Genomic DNA, 15,927 nt, shown 5'->3' with positions numbered 1-15,927 from the left:
GGAGGGGCGGGGTCGGGAGAGAGGCGCGAGGTGCGACGGTGCCCGCTCCCGAGGTCGGAGCCGCGGGCAGGTGGTGAGTGGGAGTGCCCAACGGGCCTGAGGCCAGTGGGCATCAGAAGATGACCTTGGGTTTCAGTCCCAAATGGGACCTTGGGCTAGACCCCTGAGTTCTCTGGACCTGTGACCCCAGCTGAGCAAGGAGGAGGCTGAAAGGTTTGGTCTAATGAGCGCTTGGAGATCAGGCAGGGGAGCGAAGCCGGGCAGAGAGACAGTTCCAGCAGGGAGTCACGAAGGGGGACAGTACAGATAGTGCCGAGCGAGGGAGGTGGACAGGGACCCCACACCCACCTAGGGGAGCAGGTCCCTACAGGGAGGGACCTCTCTGTGCACCCCTCTCTCTCCACCTCTCTGGTTGTACTGCGCTTCCCACCCAAGCTCTCCTAGCGCAGGGCCTCTCCCCTGCTCCCCCTGAGACGGTAAGAGCTTGCCTGGTGCCTTTATGGTGGGTGATGTCCCCAAGCCTAGCCAGCACTCCTGCCTCTGGGACCTAGGTCATTGACCATTCCTCTCTGGGGCCCTTGCCCTCCTAGTGCCCTGACATCAGTTTATAATCCCGCTTGGGGCTGGGAGGGTGAGCACAGGCCACCAGGTTGAAGGACAAGGAAGCACACACCCCTATCTCCCACCCAGGGCCCTGTCCTCTGGTTCTGCCCTTCCCCACTCCCCCAAAGCCACAGAGACGATGCACGCACCCTCAATTAGTGGAGGAGTGCTTCTCTGGAAATCAGATGCCGTCGGTTTGAATCCCAGACCTTCCACTTTGGATGAGGCTGGAGCAAGCAACTTCTCTCCGACTCCTCCTCCCACCAGAAGGCTGGCCATCCAGACCTCAAAGCAGTGACAGAAGCTGCTGTTGGTAACTCAGTGGGTGCCTAGCCCAGGATCTGGGTCTCATAACCACTTCTACTCTCTCCCCGCATGCCTCTGCTGTTTGCCTGGCTGGGCCTCAGCCCCTGGGTGGGATGGAGGGTAGACATGAGGTAGCCGCCATGAAAGCAGAGGGCCAGTGAACGTGGGCCTGCTATGGGCTCCTTCCCTGGCTCTTGACCAGGGCGGAGCCCTGGGTTCCCAGGGAGCTGTGAGTCTGGCTTGGGGGACCAACTGCGGCCCAGTGGCTTCTTGTTCAGTATGGGCCATCTGGTCATCCAGCCAAGCCGCAGTCACCATTCCTTCCCCATGCAGTGAAGACATTTCCTCCTTGGGACCAGCAGTTAGCGTAATGGCTGTGTCGCTGGACTCCCACGTAGTCAACTGCGGTTCGAGTCCTGGACCCGGTGGCTTAAACTCACGCCGGGCGCGTGTGCGTGCGTGCCCAAGATCCCGAGAGGAGAATGGAGGAGAGGGGATTGCGGCATGGCCATCCCCCCTGGGGGGGGATTTCCTGCTTTCTGTCTCTCTGTCTCTTTCTGTCTGTCTGGCGAGCGCACACGCCCTATAGTGAGAAAAAAAAAAAAAGACATTTCCTCCTTTCAGAGCTCAGGAGCCTCCCCTCCCCCATCACTGGCACTTTAATCCTACTTCTGTCTGTGGTAGCTCATGGTCACATGGCCCAGACCATTCTTCCCTCCTACTGCGTGCCAGGCTGTGGGCACCATTCTGGGACCCAGGAATGCAGCAGAAACCATCCTGCCCTTCCCAAGAAGCAGGCACATCAACTAGAATACAAGTGTGGACCTCGCTAGGGGAGGCGGCAAGTTCCGGGAGCTTTAAAGGGGGAGATTTTGCTTTGGACTGGAAGATTTCTAGAAGGCTTCATGGAGGGAATGGCATTTGAGCTGGAGTGGAGGCCAGCTGGTGATGTGGTGGTTAAGGCAGCTGGATCCCACAAGATCGATGACACGGTTCAAGTCCCGGACCCAGCGGCTTGAGACATGCTGGATGTGTGTGTGTGCATGCCCAGAATCCCCAAAGGAGGGAGAGAGAGAGAAGGGATTGCAGCGTGACCATTCCTCATGAGCGGTGCTTTCTCTCTCTCTCTCTCTAGGGATCACACTGTCCTGTAGTTAAAAAAAAAAGAATACAAATGTAGGGTGGAGGCCAGCAGGTGGCATGGTGGTTGAAGTGCTGGACTCCCATATGGCTGACCAGGATTCGAGTTTCTGAACCTGACAGCTTGAAAAACATGCTGGGCATGTGTGCAGGCATACCGAAAATCCCAAGAAGAGAATGGAGGAGAAGGGATTGTGGTGTAGTTATACTCGGGGGGGGGTGATTTCTCACTTTTCCTCTCATTGTCCAGCAAGCTCACGTGCCCTATGGCAAAAAAAAAAAAAAAAAGAAACCTTAGGAAAAAAATGTAGGGTGGGGCCCCAGGTGGTGTCAGGGTTAAGGGGCTGGATCCCACATGGCCAACTCCACAATTCTAGTCTGGGACCCAGTAGCCTGAAGAACACGCTGGGTGCATGTGTGTGCATGCCTAAAATCCTGAGAGGAGAGTGAAGGAGAAGGGACTGTACCATGGCCATCCTCCCCAGGGGTGAGTTCTTACTTTTCCTGTCTTTCTATCTCTCTTTCTTTCTCTCTCTCTCTCTCTCTCTTTCTGGTGAGCACATGTGCCCTATAGCAAAAATTAAAATGAAAAAAATGTATAGTTGGAGGGGACACAGAAGTGAGTGTCACTCATCCTCTGTCAGCACAGTGGCAGGAGCAGAGTTTCGGAGGGAAATGTGACTACAGTCAAAGAGGGGGGCAGAGAAGGCCCTCAGAGCCTCGGTTCTGGGGGAGCCCCAGAAAGGAGAGGTAAACAGGTCATCAGGGATCACACACTTCACTTACTAGCTGGGGACGCCGAGGCCCAAAGAAGCCATGACATTTTGTCAAAAACCACCAGTGGCGGGATACATGTGGCGTGCCCAGTTCCTGGCCTGAGGGAGTTGAGTCTTCTCACTGCTGGGAGTGAAGGCAGAGTGTCCACAGGACGGGAGGAAGCCACTGTGAAAGCCACGGCCCAGTGAGCATGGGCCTGCTCCCGGCCTCCTTCCCTGGTTCTCCACCAGGGATCAGAGCTGTGGGTTCCAGGTGGCTACGAGTCTGGCTTGTGGGTCATACCCCAGTGACCTCGGTCAGCACTCAGTTCTGCAGGAGGCAGGCCCCAGGACTCTCTCCTCCCCCAGAGGGAAGGCAGAGGCAGGTTGAAGCAGGCCAGTTAGAGACCCTTGGAAGGATGTCACCCTGATGTGGCCCTAACCTAGAGATTTCCCTCAGGGTGCAGAGTGAGGGTGGAGGGTCCAGTTTTGCAGCCCGCACCTCTACAAAGAGTGTCCAGGCAGTCCAGTAGCTCTGCCCTAGCTTAAGACTTGTCTGCTTCGGAATTGGGATGAAGTATGGCTGCCTCCCTTACTGGCTGCACAGCTAATTTTATTTATTTATTTATTTGTCTGTTTGATTATTCGTTTATTTATTTTTGCTAAAGGACACATGCACGCACCAGAGAGCGATGGGGAGGAAGGGAGAGTGAGAAAGCAAGCTGTCAAGGCTGGGATCCGAACCGCAATCAGCCATGCGGGAGTCCAGTGTTCTAACCACCATCAACCTACTGGCCCCCATGGCTAAGATCTTTATCTACTATCCTTCCTAGGGCAGGATGTTCCTTACCGAGCAGAACTTGCTCGAACTAGAACAGCCTCTTACGTCATCGCTTTAGCACTTTGCAGCTTACTCTATCGTGTTTTCTGCTCTAACTTCTCACTGACCAGCAGGACGATCTCTAAGATAGGCAGGTCAGGTAACTGAGGAAGGACTGCGAGGGAGGCTGTGGGCACACAAGAGCCTGTACAGAATTGGGAGTTGACCATCCCTGGCTTCTAGGCCTGATGCTCTCAGATGCCCTCAGGCAAGGGATGGACTGGCCTGGGAGCTGCCTGCCTGTCACCCAGCAGTACTTGTCCCTCACCTCCACCCCGGGGAATCCGGAATTACCCAAGATAGCAGCCTAAATTAAGCATGCAGCAAGCAATAGGGTGTGTCTGCCCGATACTGGAGTCATCTAGGAAGGTCCAGGGATCGGATCCCAAGTTTTCCTGAACCCACTGGGCACGCCCATGATCCTGGCTGATTGGAAGGCTGGGAGAAAAACTGCAGTGTGATGAGATCCTGTCAGGGGGTCCCATGAGTGTCTCTCTCCTGCCTCATGAAATAAAGAAAGAATCAACTTAAAAATAGAATTAGTAACTTCCCTGATCTGCCCATCCCAAATCCTGGGGCTGCCTACTTCTTCTTTCACTGAAATTTGTACATCTCTGACTCACTGTGAAAGTCAGTTAATCTGATCATGTAAATCCTAGGTAAATAATCTGGTAAATTTCTTGGAGCTGGCTACTAAGACCCTCTTTCCCAACCCCATCTTTTCTCTACCTCCCAACCCCTGCCCTACAGTCCTCCCTTTCTGCTTGGTATGCGTTACTCCTGCTCAAGAATCCACAATGGCTCCCCAGTTCCTTCAGGAGTCAGCCCAATCTATGGACTCCATTCAAGGCCTCCCCCCATCTCATCCCAGCATCCCTAGTGGCTTGACGGGCGCTCACCCCTCCAGGCTTTCATTTCATTCAGAGAAGCTCCCCGTGGTCCCTGAGACACTCCTCTGCCCTCCCACCTCTGCCACAGCTGCTGTTGTCCCCCGTTTCTTCCTGCCAGATCCTTCTCAGCCTTCCAGACTCTGAGAAAATGTCATCGCCCAGAACCTCTCCTTAATCTGCTCTTCTGCCAACCAGAAGCCCCTCTCTCCTGACGTTGATGTGGGCTGCTTCGTATGGTTGTGGTGACCGCCAGGGAATAGCCTGGCCCCGTAGGAAGAACCCAGCTCCTCCTGGGCCCAGAAGGCTGAACGTGAGAACCTTCTGTGACAGGTGTGTCATTCTGAGTCTCCCTTGCTGGGGACCGTGGTGGAAGGAGTATGGAAAGTGTGAGCAGCTGGGGCCAGGTAGCACAACCAGATCTACAAGGTGAAAGTCCCGAGCTGACATACTGGGACCGCCCTGAGCACACAGGTGCGCTCACGTGCTCCTGGCTGGAGTCCACGAGACTGGGATGGATCATGGCATGAAGACCCTGTTGGGAGTGCCTGCCTGTCTCTTTCACGGAAGAAAAAAAAATTACTTTTTTTTTTTTAAAATATTTTTTAAAGAATTATTTATTGAATTTTATTTATCATTATTATTCTTCAACTTGACCAGAGAGAGAAAGCAAGATGCCAAGTCTATGGTCAGCCATGTGAGAATCCAGTGGCTCAACCACCATGCCACCTGCCAGCCCCAATAATTACTATTACTATTTTTTAAAGAGTTGTTTTATTTAACTTCATTCATTATTATTAGTTTTTTAATTTGACCAGAGAGCAACAGAGAAAAAGAAGGAAGGAGAGAAAGCAAGCCACCAGGTCTGGGACTCGAACCATGGTTGGCCGTGTGGGAATCTAGCGTCTTAACCACCATGCCACCTGCCAGGCCCAATAATTACTATTATTGAAAAATACGGAAGTATGAACAATGAAAGAAGGCTTCTAGAGCTCTGTGATCTAGGAAGAACCAGGGAGAGCACTGCTAGGTTCGGGAGTTAGGGATTATATTCTGGAGTTCAGAGTGTTTTGGGCATAGGCAGGTGCGCCGGCCGGGGACTGCAGAACCTGGGCTCTAGGCCACGTTCTCGAGTTGAATCGTTGAGCCACAGTTCAGCCACAATCCTGTGGGGGGGAAGGGCGGCCAGGCACTTCAGGGCAGTCTGCCCATGCCCTCTGGGTCTTGGTTGCCTCTCACTAAAACGAGGATGTCGGCCTGGAGACCAGAGGCCCCCGCGTGCCCTGACCTCAGATTCTGCAGTGCCAGCGAGAAAGGGGTGGCGCAGAGATTGGCACGGCGATACGAGAGTCTGAAAGAACGGTCTTTCAAACCCTTCAGCAAATATTTGTGGAACACTCTCCTTCCATGGGGCCAGGGCCGGGGAACTCTCTGGAAAGCCCTTGTGCTCACAGACAGCCATGCAGCCATGCAGAAAGGCCCCCACTCAAGCCTCCTCCCCGGTTCCCAGCCCTGCCACATGGGGCTGCGATGGCCTCCTGTCACCTGCCTTCTCTGGGTGCCTGGGACCTGGAGGGAAAGACAATCCCTGTCTCTCTTTCCCAAGGCCGCTGTGAGAATTCCAAGTGAAATAATGGCTGGAAAAGCGGTGAGGGCGCAAACGAGAGAGATCATGATACCGCTATTGTGTGTTGTTTTGAAGGCGCAACAGAAAGTGAGAAACCCAGCCCGGCTGGCTCCTCCCCCAGGGAGCCCCACTTCCTCCTCACTTCCGCAGTCCACCCCAGCTTTGTGAAGACACAAATCCTCTCCCCACCCCACTTCCCACACCCGAACCCCCTGAGTAAGTCCCTTACCTTCCTGGGTATCACTGTCTAATCCCTAAGCCCTTTCTCACCAGGCTCCAGTTGTCGGGGAGTCAAATCCCTTTAGAAGGAGGTGGCCCAGTTAGCTGTGAACCCAGATGCTGGGGGCAGGGAGCCAGGACCTCAGGGCTCCCCCAAAGGGTAGGAGAGCCTGGGGAGATTGCTGGAGACCCTGCTTTGGCTCGGGCACTAGCTGGGCTGAGCCCAGAGACTTGTCTTCAGAAGGGTAGGCTGCCATGTCTACCCCTACCTCCCGGCATCTGAGCTAAGAGATCAGACTACACCACACCAGAGACTCTGAGAAGCAGAATGTCCTGGGGCTGAGCCCACTGACTCTGGAGCCCAGCCAGGATTCAGGTCCTGGTTCTGTCACCTGGCACAGTTACTGGACCACTGTGCCTCAGTGTCCCATCTGCGGAATGGGAGCCACCATCTGCCCATGTGCAGTTGTGATGAGGTCGAATGAGCTAATTCACGAGGCTGACTGGCGGTACAGCGGTTATACCACACTCTGTGAGGCTGACCCGTGGGAAGACTCTCAGTTCATGTCTGGAGACCTCCCTGAACACGCCAGGCACACGCGTGCCCATGATCAGGGGCTCAGTAAGCCTGGGGGAGGATGGAAGTATGACGACTCCATGCTGGTGCTCTCTCGCTCTCTCTTTTTTGCTCATGGAATAAAGGAAAACTTAAAAAACCAAAAACCAAAAACCAAAAAACAAAACACCCAGCAAGTGGCATAATGGTTACATGACTGGACTCACACTCCACCATGGTTCGAGTCCTGGACCCAGCGACTTAAAATTCACACTGGGTATGTGTGCAGATGTGCCTAGGGTCCAGAGAGGAGACTGGAGGAGAAGGGATTGTGCCGTGGCCATCCCCCCGGGGGCTGATTTCTCTCTGTCTCTCTCTCTGGCGAGTGCACATGCCCTATAGCAAAAATCTCTCAAACAAACAAACAAACCCAAGAGGAGAATGGTGGAGAAGGGATTGCTCTGTGGTCATCTCCCTGAGGGGTGATTTCTCACTTTCCTTCTTTCTGTCTCTCTCAGGCAAGCACATGCACCCTATGACAAAAACCTAAAAACAAAACAATCAAAAACAAACAAAAAAAACCACGTTCCCCTGACGCCATCCCTCATCCTGCCCCTCTTGTTGAGACCAAGCCTGAAGTCCCCAGTGGTGATGTATTTCTGTGAGCTAGGCGCTGCCTTCCTCAAGGCCCTCGAAAAACTAGTTAATTAATGAACTTCATGAGAAAGGGAGAGACAGAGACAGAGAGAGGCTTGTCTAACAGGGCCTTTCACTCCATGATCACCCCTACCTGGATCATGGAGGTATGTGTACCGAGACCTCGGGACCTGAACCCCGGGCCTTCCCATGTGTTCCCAACATCTGAGCATGATGTAACTCCTGCTTCACCACAGCTGGCCAATCAAAGCCCTTTTTGTGCAAAACATAGAAACCAACCTTGGGTCCCACTGTGGTCCTGTTCTCCAGGACCAGCCTGCCCCCTGGTGGCGACTTGATGGCATTGCCCTTCTTGGTTCCTGGTGGCCGAATAGGACCTTATCCTGGGTGAGGATTCGTTGTCCCTGCCCCTCATCTCCCCAGAGCACCAGCTGCCGTGGGCCAGCAGAACGCCTCCTCCGCTCTATGGCACCTGCACAGCTTGGCATCCGATTGAAGAACCCATTTTAAAGGAAGGAAGAGCAGCAAGTGCTCAAGCCCCAAGAATGACATTGCCACATGCCTGTTCCCACTTGTCACCACCCCACCTCGACCACATTCCATGCCTCACACCTTCATATCAGCTTCATTTCTTCCTAGAATCTCCTGTAACTTTAGAAAGGTGAGACAAGACGAAGCAATCGAGGCCTCTTTCCTGCAGGTCACCACCTTGTCTGCCCGGATCTCCCAGCTGGGATCCCTCCCTGTCCTTCTGAGGTCCTCCAGTTCCTCCCCCTCAGATGCTGTCCTCCCAGGCAGGGCCTCGTGGTCACTCATCTCGTCTTAGGCTGTGTTGATTCCTTCCTGGGCTTACACTCCTGCCCCAGCCCCGGCCCAATCCCATCCAATGGCAGAAGAGCCTGGCTGGGCTGGGCTGGGCTGGACTGCAGCGCCCACTCAGAGGCTGCAACCTCGAGCTCTTGCCTTTTCCAGGATGACACAAGTTTCCCCGTGGGAGGACAGACCACAGAGTAACTCCGGTTACCGCCACGTTGGCAGGGCTGCTGCAGGGCTAAGTAGACCTTGGAGCCAACAGCCTGGCTAATCACAGGGTGTGTCTTTGCAGCCTTGTCATTGTGCTGAGAGACAGCCTGGGACATTCACAGCGTCAGAGGATCAAGGCTTTGCACGGGCACCAAGGGGGCTCCCCCATGCGTTCTGCAACTTACAAAGAGTGATTTCTTGCATTTGAGAGAATATGGACTGCATGCACAAATAAGGAATGATACAATGAACACCCACGCAATTTATTTATTTCTTTTTAAATTCTAGATGTACTTTTTTAAAAAAAGAACTATTTATTTAATTTTATTTAGCCATTCATTTATTTCAATTTGACCAGACACACACACACACACACACACACACACACACACACACACAGATTGAGAGAGAGTGCAAAAGCAAGCCACCAGGTCTGGGACTTGAGCTGTGGTCGGGCATGTGGGAGTGTCCAACGCCTTAACCACCACGCCACCTGCTGGCCCCCCACTTGTGTAATTTAAAAAGCAGACTGTCACAGATACCATAGGAGCCCCTGGGGTTTCTCCCTGTTTCTCATGAACTGACCTATCCGTTCTCTACAGTTTTGTTACATATGAAAGCTTCCCTGAAAAAAAAAAACAGTCCTGCATGCCGTTTGCTTGTTTCTGTTTTTGTTTTGAGGTTTTTGCCGTAGGGCGTGTGCACTTGCTGGAGAGACAAAGACAGTGACAGGGAAAGTGAGAAATCACCCCCCAAGAGGGGATGGTTATTCTGCAATCCTTTCTCCTCCATTCTCCTCTCGGGATTTTGGGTGTATACATAAGCGCACCCAACATGAGGTTTATTATTGTTATTATTATTATCATCATTATTTTTAATAGAACTCCATGCTGGTGCTCTCTCGCTCTCTCTTTTTTGCTCATGGAATAAAGGAAAACTTAAAAAACCAAAAACCAAAAACCAAAAAACAAAACACCCAGCAAGTGGCATAATGGTTACATGACTGGACTCACACTCCACCATGGTTCGAGTCCTGGACCCAGCGACTTAAAATTCACACTGGGTATGTGTGCAGATGTGCCTAGGGTCCAGAGAGGAGACTGGAGGAGAAGGGATTGTGCCGTGGCCATCCCCCCGGGGGCTGATTTCTCTCTGTCTCTCTCTCTGGCGAGTGCACATGCCCTATAGCAAAAATCTCTCAAACAAACAAACAAACCCAAGAGGAGAATGGTGGAGAAGGGATTGCTCTGTGGTCATCTCCCTGAGGGGTGATTTCTCACTTTCCTTCTTTCTGTCTCTCTCAGGCAAGCACATGCACCCTATGACAAAAACCTAAAAACAAAACAATCAAAAACAAACAAAAAAAACCACGTTCCCCTGACGCCATCCCTCATCCTGCCCCTCTTGTTGAGACCAAGCCTGAAGTCCCCAGTGGTGATGTATTTCTGTGAGCTAGGCGCTGCCTTCCTCAAGGCCCTCGAAAAACTAGTTAATTAATGAACTTCATGAGAAAGGGAGAGACAGAGACAGAGAGAGGCTTGTCTAACAGGGCCTTTCACTCCATGATCACCCCTACCTGGATCATGGAGGTATGTGTACCGAGACCTCGGGACCTGAACCCCGGGCCTTCCCATGTGTTCCCAACATCTGAGCATGATGTAACTCCTGCTTCACCACAGCTGGCCAATCAAAGCCCTTTTTGTGCAAAACATAGAAACCAACCTTGGGTCCCACTGTGGTCCTGTTCTCCAGGACCAGCCTGCCCCCTGGTGGCGACTTGATGGCATTGCCCTTCTTGGTTCCTGGTGGCCGAATAGGACCTTATCCTGGGTGAGGATTCGTTGTCCCTGCCCCTCATCTCCCCAGAGCACCAGCTGCCGTGGGCCAGCAGAACGCCTCCTCCGCTCTATGGCACCTGCACAGCTTGGCATCCGATTGAAGAACCCATTTTAAAGGAAGGAAGAGCAGCAAGTGCTCAAGCCCCAAGAATGACATTGCCACATGCCTGTTCCCACTTGTCACCACCCCACCTCGACCACATTCCATGCCTCACACCTTCATATCAGCTTCATTTCTTCCTAGAATCTCCTGTAACTTTAGAAAGGTGAGACAAGACGAAGCAATCGAGGCCTCTTTCCTGCAGGTCACCACCTTGTCTGCCCGGATCTCCCAGCTGGGATCCCTCCCTGTCCTTCTGAGGTCCTCCAGTTCCTCCCCCTCAGATGCTGTCCTCCCAGGCAGGGCCTCGTGGTCACTCATCTCGTCTTAGGCTGTGTTGATTCCTTCCTGGGCTTACACTCCTGCCCCAGCCCCGGCCCAATCCCATCCAATGGCAGAAGAGCCTGGCTGGGCTGGGCTGGGCTGGACTGCAGCGCCCACTCAGAGGCTGCAACCTCGAGCTCTTGCCTTTTCCAGGATGACACAAGTTTCCCCGTGGGAGGACAGACCACAGAGTAACTCCGGTTACCGCCACGTTGGCAGGGCTGCTGCAGGGCTAAGTAGACCTTGGAGCCAACAGCCTGGCTAATCACAGGGTGTGTCTTTGCAGCCTTGTCATTGTGCTGAGAGACAGCCTGGGACATTCACAGCGTCAGAGGATCAAGGCTTTGCACGGGCACCAAGGGGGCTCCCCCATGCGTTCTGCAACTTACAAAGAGTGATTTCTTGCATTTGAGAGAATATGGACTGCATGCACAAATAAGGAATGATACAATGAACACCCACGCAATTTATTTATTTCTTTTTAAATTCTAGATGTACTTTTTTAAAAAAAGAACTATTTATTTAATTTTATTTAGCCATTCATTTATTTCAATTTGACCAGACACACACACACACACACACACACACACACACACACACACAGATTGAGAGAGAGTGCAAAAGCAAGCCACCAGGTCTGGGACTTGAGCTGTGGTCGGGCATGTGGGAGTGTCCAACGCCTTAACCACCACGCCACCTGCTGGCCCCCCACTTGTGTAATTTAAAAAGCAGACTGTCACAGATACCATAGGAGCCCCTGGGGTTTCTCCCTGTTTCTCATGAACTGACCTATCCGTTCTCTACAGTTTTGTTACATATGAAAGCTTCCCTGAAAAAAAAAAACAGTCCTGCATGCCGTTTGCTTGTTTCTGTTTTTGTTTTGAGGTTTTTGCCGTAGGGCGTGTGCACTTGCTGGAGAGACAAAGACAGTGACAGGGAAAGTGAGAAATCACCCCCCAAGAGGGGATGGTTATGCTGCAATCCTTTCTCCTCCATTCTCCTCTCGGGATTTTGGGTGTATACATAAGCGCACCCAACATGAGGTTTATTATTGTTATTATTATTATCATCATTATTTTTAATAGAGATTTTTGCTATAGGGTGCATGCACTCGCCAGGGAGACAGAGAAAGACAGAGAGACAGAAAGTGAGAAATCACCCTCCAAGGGGATGGCCAGGCTGCAATCCCTTCTCCTCCACTCTCTGGGGATTTTGTACATGGATGCACACACATTTTAAGCTGCCATGTCTGGGACTCGAACTGAAGTCAACTACATAGGAGTCCAGCAATGTAACCATTACACCATCTGTTGGTCCTCCCCAGCATGAATTTTAACCTGCCAGATCTGGAACCTGAACTGCTGTCGACTATGTGGGAGTCCAGTGACATAACCATTATGCCATCTGCTGGTTCCTTTTTATTTTTTTTTAACTTTATTTATTTATTTATTTTTAATTTCACCAGAGAGGGACAGAATCAGAGAGGGAGAGAAAGAGAGAGAGAGAGAGAGAGAGAGAGAGAGAGAGAGAGAGAAAGCTGCCAGGTCTGGGACTCAAACCACAGTCAGTCATGTGAGAGTCCAGTACCCCCAACCACCACACCACCTGCCGGCCCCTCTGCCGCTGTTTTTAATCAAGTGTTTTGTTTTCCTTTGAGTGAAAAATCTAGTGGCATTTAGTATGTTCACAATGTTGTGTACACATCACCTCTGTCTGGTTCCAAAATATTTTTGTTACCTGGAAAGAAAACCCTCTCCCCATTAGCCATGCCCTGCTACCCATGGACACCAATCTGCTTTCTGTCCCTTAGGCATTTACCTCCTTCAGCTACTTCCTAGGAATGGAATCATATACCACATGGCCTTGGGTGTCTCCGTGCAATGTTTTCAAGCTCCATCCTTGTTGTGGCCTGTCTCAGTACCTTGTCCCTCCTCCTCCTCCTTCCTTTTCATTTGCTATAGGGTGCATGCACTCGCGGAGAGATGGAGAGAAAGGAAGAAAGCACCCCCAGGGAGGATGGCCACGTTGGGATTCTTTCTCCTCCATTCTCCTCTCAGAATTTTGGGCATGTACACGCATGCGACCAGCATGTTTTTCAAGCCACTGGGTCTGGAGCTCAAACCTCACGGTTGGTCATGTGAGATCCAGTTGCCTAACAACCACGCCACTTCTGGCGCCTAACAACCACGCCACTTCTGGCGCCTTGTCCACACACAACTGTTTTAAGATTTTTTTAAAAAGGTTTTTGCCATAGGGCACCTGTGCTCACTGGAGAGAGACTGTGAGAGAGAAAATGAGAAATTATCCTCCAAGACGGATGGCCCCACTGTAATCCCTTCTCCACCATTCTCCTCCTGGGATTTTGGGCATGCACTCACATGTGCCTGGTATGATTTTCAAGCCTCCATGTTCAGGACTTGAACTGTGGTCAGCCTTGTAGGGCCTTAACCACTATACTACCTGCTGGCCTCCAGTCTTGACATTCTTTTATTTATTTATTTATTTATTTATTGAGAGTTTTTTCCTGTAGGGTGCGTGCACTTGCCAGAAAGTCAGAGAGAGACAGAGAGACAGAAAGCGAGAAATCACCCCCCAGGGGGGGATGGCCATGCCGCAATCCCTTCTTCTCCATCCTCCTCTCGGGATCTTGGGCATGCACGCACACACGCCCGGTGTGAGTTTAAGCCACCAGGTCTGGGACTTAAACTGCAGTCGACTACATGGGAGTCCAGCGACATAGCCATGATGCTAACTGCTGGTCCGCAGTCTTGACATTCTTAAAGGCTTGAGAGTTGTTAAGATTTATTTTTTTAATTCCTTTTAAAAATTATTTTCTTAATTTTATTTATTATTTTCTAGAAATGTGATATGAAGCATATGCACTCACCAAAGAGGAGAGAGAGCTGCCAGATCCAGGACTTGACCCAAAACAAGACCTCTGATGCAAAACCGGGAACTTCCCACATGCCTTACTCTTCCATTACCCCAGCACAATTTTACTCGGGCCAGTCTAACCTGGGTCATTTCTGATAAACGTTATGTTAGGTAGCTACCTAACTTATGATTATGTGACTGGGAATTTTCCAACAAGTTACCTTAAAGGGGGCAATTTTGAAATTGCAAACCAATCAGATCATTTATTTTTTGCCTTTGTATTTCCCCAATAACTACTTGCCTCAAATGTGTTGTCATTGGAATGCTAGACGCCTATTTCTAAAGTGTTAACTAATTAATTTTTTGAGAGAGACTTTTGCTATAGGGCATGCACGCTCACCAGAGCGGGAGAGAGACAAAAAGAGAGAAATCACACACACACACACACACCCCGTGGGGATGGCCACACCACAATCCCTTCACCTCCATTCTCCTCTCAGGATCTTGGGCATGCACACACATGCGAGCCTGGCATAAGTTTCAAGCTTCTGGGTTCAGCACTCAAACTGCAGTCAGCCATGTGGGAGTCCAGCAGTGTAACCATTATGCCATCTGCTGGTCCCCAATTTTTATTTATTATTATTACTTCGTAAATTTGCTATAGGCACATATACTCACCAGAGAGGGAGAGAGACAGAGAAAGAGAGAGGGGAAGTGAGAAAGCAAATCTCCAGATCCAGGACTTGAACTCTAATTGGCCATGTGGGAGTCCAGTGCCTCAACCCCCATGCCACCTGCTGGCCTTATCAGGCTGTTTAATTCTCCTCATCTTATTCTTTTTTTCATTCCCTTTCTTCTTTCCTTCCTTTCTCCCTCCTTCCCTCTCTCCCTCCCTCCCTCTCTCTCTCTCTCTCTCTTTCTTTCTTTCTTCTTCCTTTCTCTCCACCCCCCCACGGGGTGGATGCACTTGCCAGAGAGAGACAGAGAAAGAGGAAGAAAGCACCCCTAATGGGTCTTGGTCACTCCACAATCCCTTCTCCATTTCTCTATCCTCTTTGGATTTGGTATGGCTTTTAAGCTGGGACAACCAAGATTCAAACTAAGCTTGGCCATGTGGGATCCAGCTCCCTTAAACATTAGACTACAGTCCAGCCTTCTCCCCAACTTTTTCTTCTACAGGAGCATCTTGGCCATTCCACATTAGTGGTTATGAGGGTTTCACTGTACAATTCTTCCAGTTTTCCTGTATGTTTGAAAATATACAGAATTGCTGGAGACAGAGAGACAGAGAGACCGAAAGCGAGATATCACGGGGAGGGGAGTGCCCACGCCGTAATCCCTTCTCCTCCAGTCTCCTCTGGATCTTGGGTTCGCTCGCACACGCAGACGCTTGCGTTTTAAGCACGCAAGCTCCAAGGCTTGACTACGGGGGAGTCCAGGGACATAACTATTCTGCCATCTGCTGGTCCCTTGCGATACACTTTTAAAAAGGCTCAGATTTCAGCCAGCCCTTAGCAATCCCAACCCTCGGAGAAAAGAGCAAGTTTTAGGAGCGTCGTCGTGGAACTTTGGCGTTCCAGTAGGCATCAGAGGTTCCTTGGGGTAAGACGGTGCTGGGTTGCATGCCCATTTCACAGACGCGAGGAGGGGCCCGGCCTCTCTGCCCCACAGAGGAACCGTGCACTTGCCTGTTTTGTCCAGCCCTCTCCCTATCCTCCTGCGACCCTTGCCCCAGCCTCCCCGCTTTGTTACCCACGCCAGGCTCTGGTTCTCTGCCTCCTCTGGTTTTCCACCTGGTGGAGAAGCAGAGGCCGGGGAAGAGGTGGGCATGACTTGGCCACACCTTGAGTCCCCAGCAGTGCAAGGGCCGGCGTCCTGGTCCCCAGACATTCCCCGTTCTGTTCTCGGGACCCGGTCGTGTCTCTGTTTCCCCAGGTCGCCCAGTCGACTGATGTCCCTTGGCCTCCGCTGTTCGTGTCTGCGCTGACCACCTGGCTGGCTGTGACCGCTTCTCCCTCTGACTTCAGCCTCAGTACCAGCACCCGGGCTCCGCCCCTGCCCAGTTTGCCCCGCCGCCGCGGTTCTCCGCCGCCACCAGAGGGCGCGCGTGGCTCAGTCTGGGCGCCCGAGCGGCTGAG

The 15,927-nt window shown here is 51.7% G+C and overlaps 1 protein-coding gene across 1 annotated transcript in view; it reads left to right on the top strand.

The window, feature by feature from the left end:
- RNF215 (ring finger protein 215) overlaps positions 1-15,927 on the top strand; it is a 30,787-nt gene that overhangs the window by 8,328 nt on the left and 6,532 nt on the right. The gene's annotated exons all lie outside the window — the stretch shown is intronic.

The sequence above is a fragment of the Tupaia chinensis genome, unplaced genomic scaffold (genome assembly GCF_000334495.1).
Source record: "Tupaia chinensis unplaced genomic scaffold, TupChi_1.0 Scaffold000226_1, whole genome shotgun sequence".
Lineage (NCBI taxonomy): Eukaryota > Metazoa > Chordata > Mammalia > Scandentia > Tupaiidae > Tupaia > Tupaia belangeri.
Note: the sequence above shows the minus strand (reverse complement) of the source record. Positions and strands in the feature narration are given on the sequence as shown.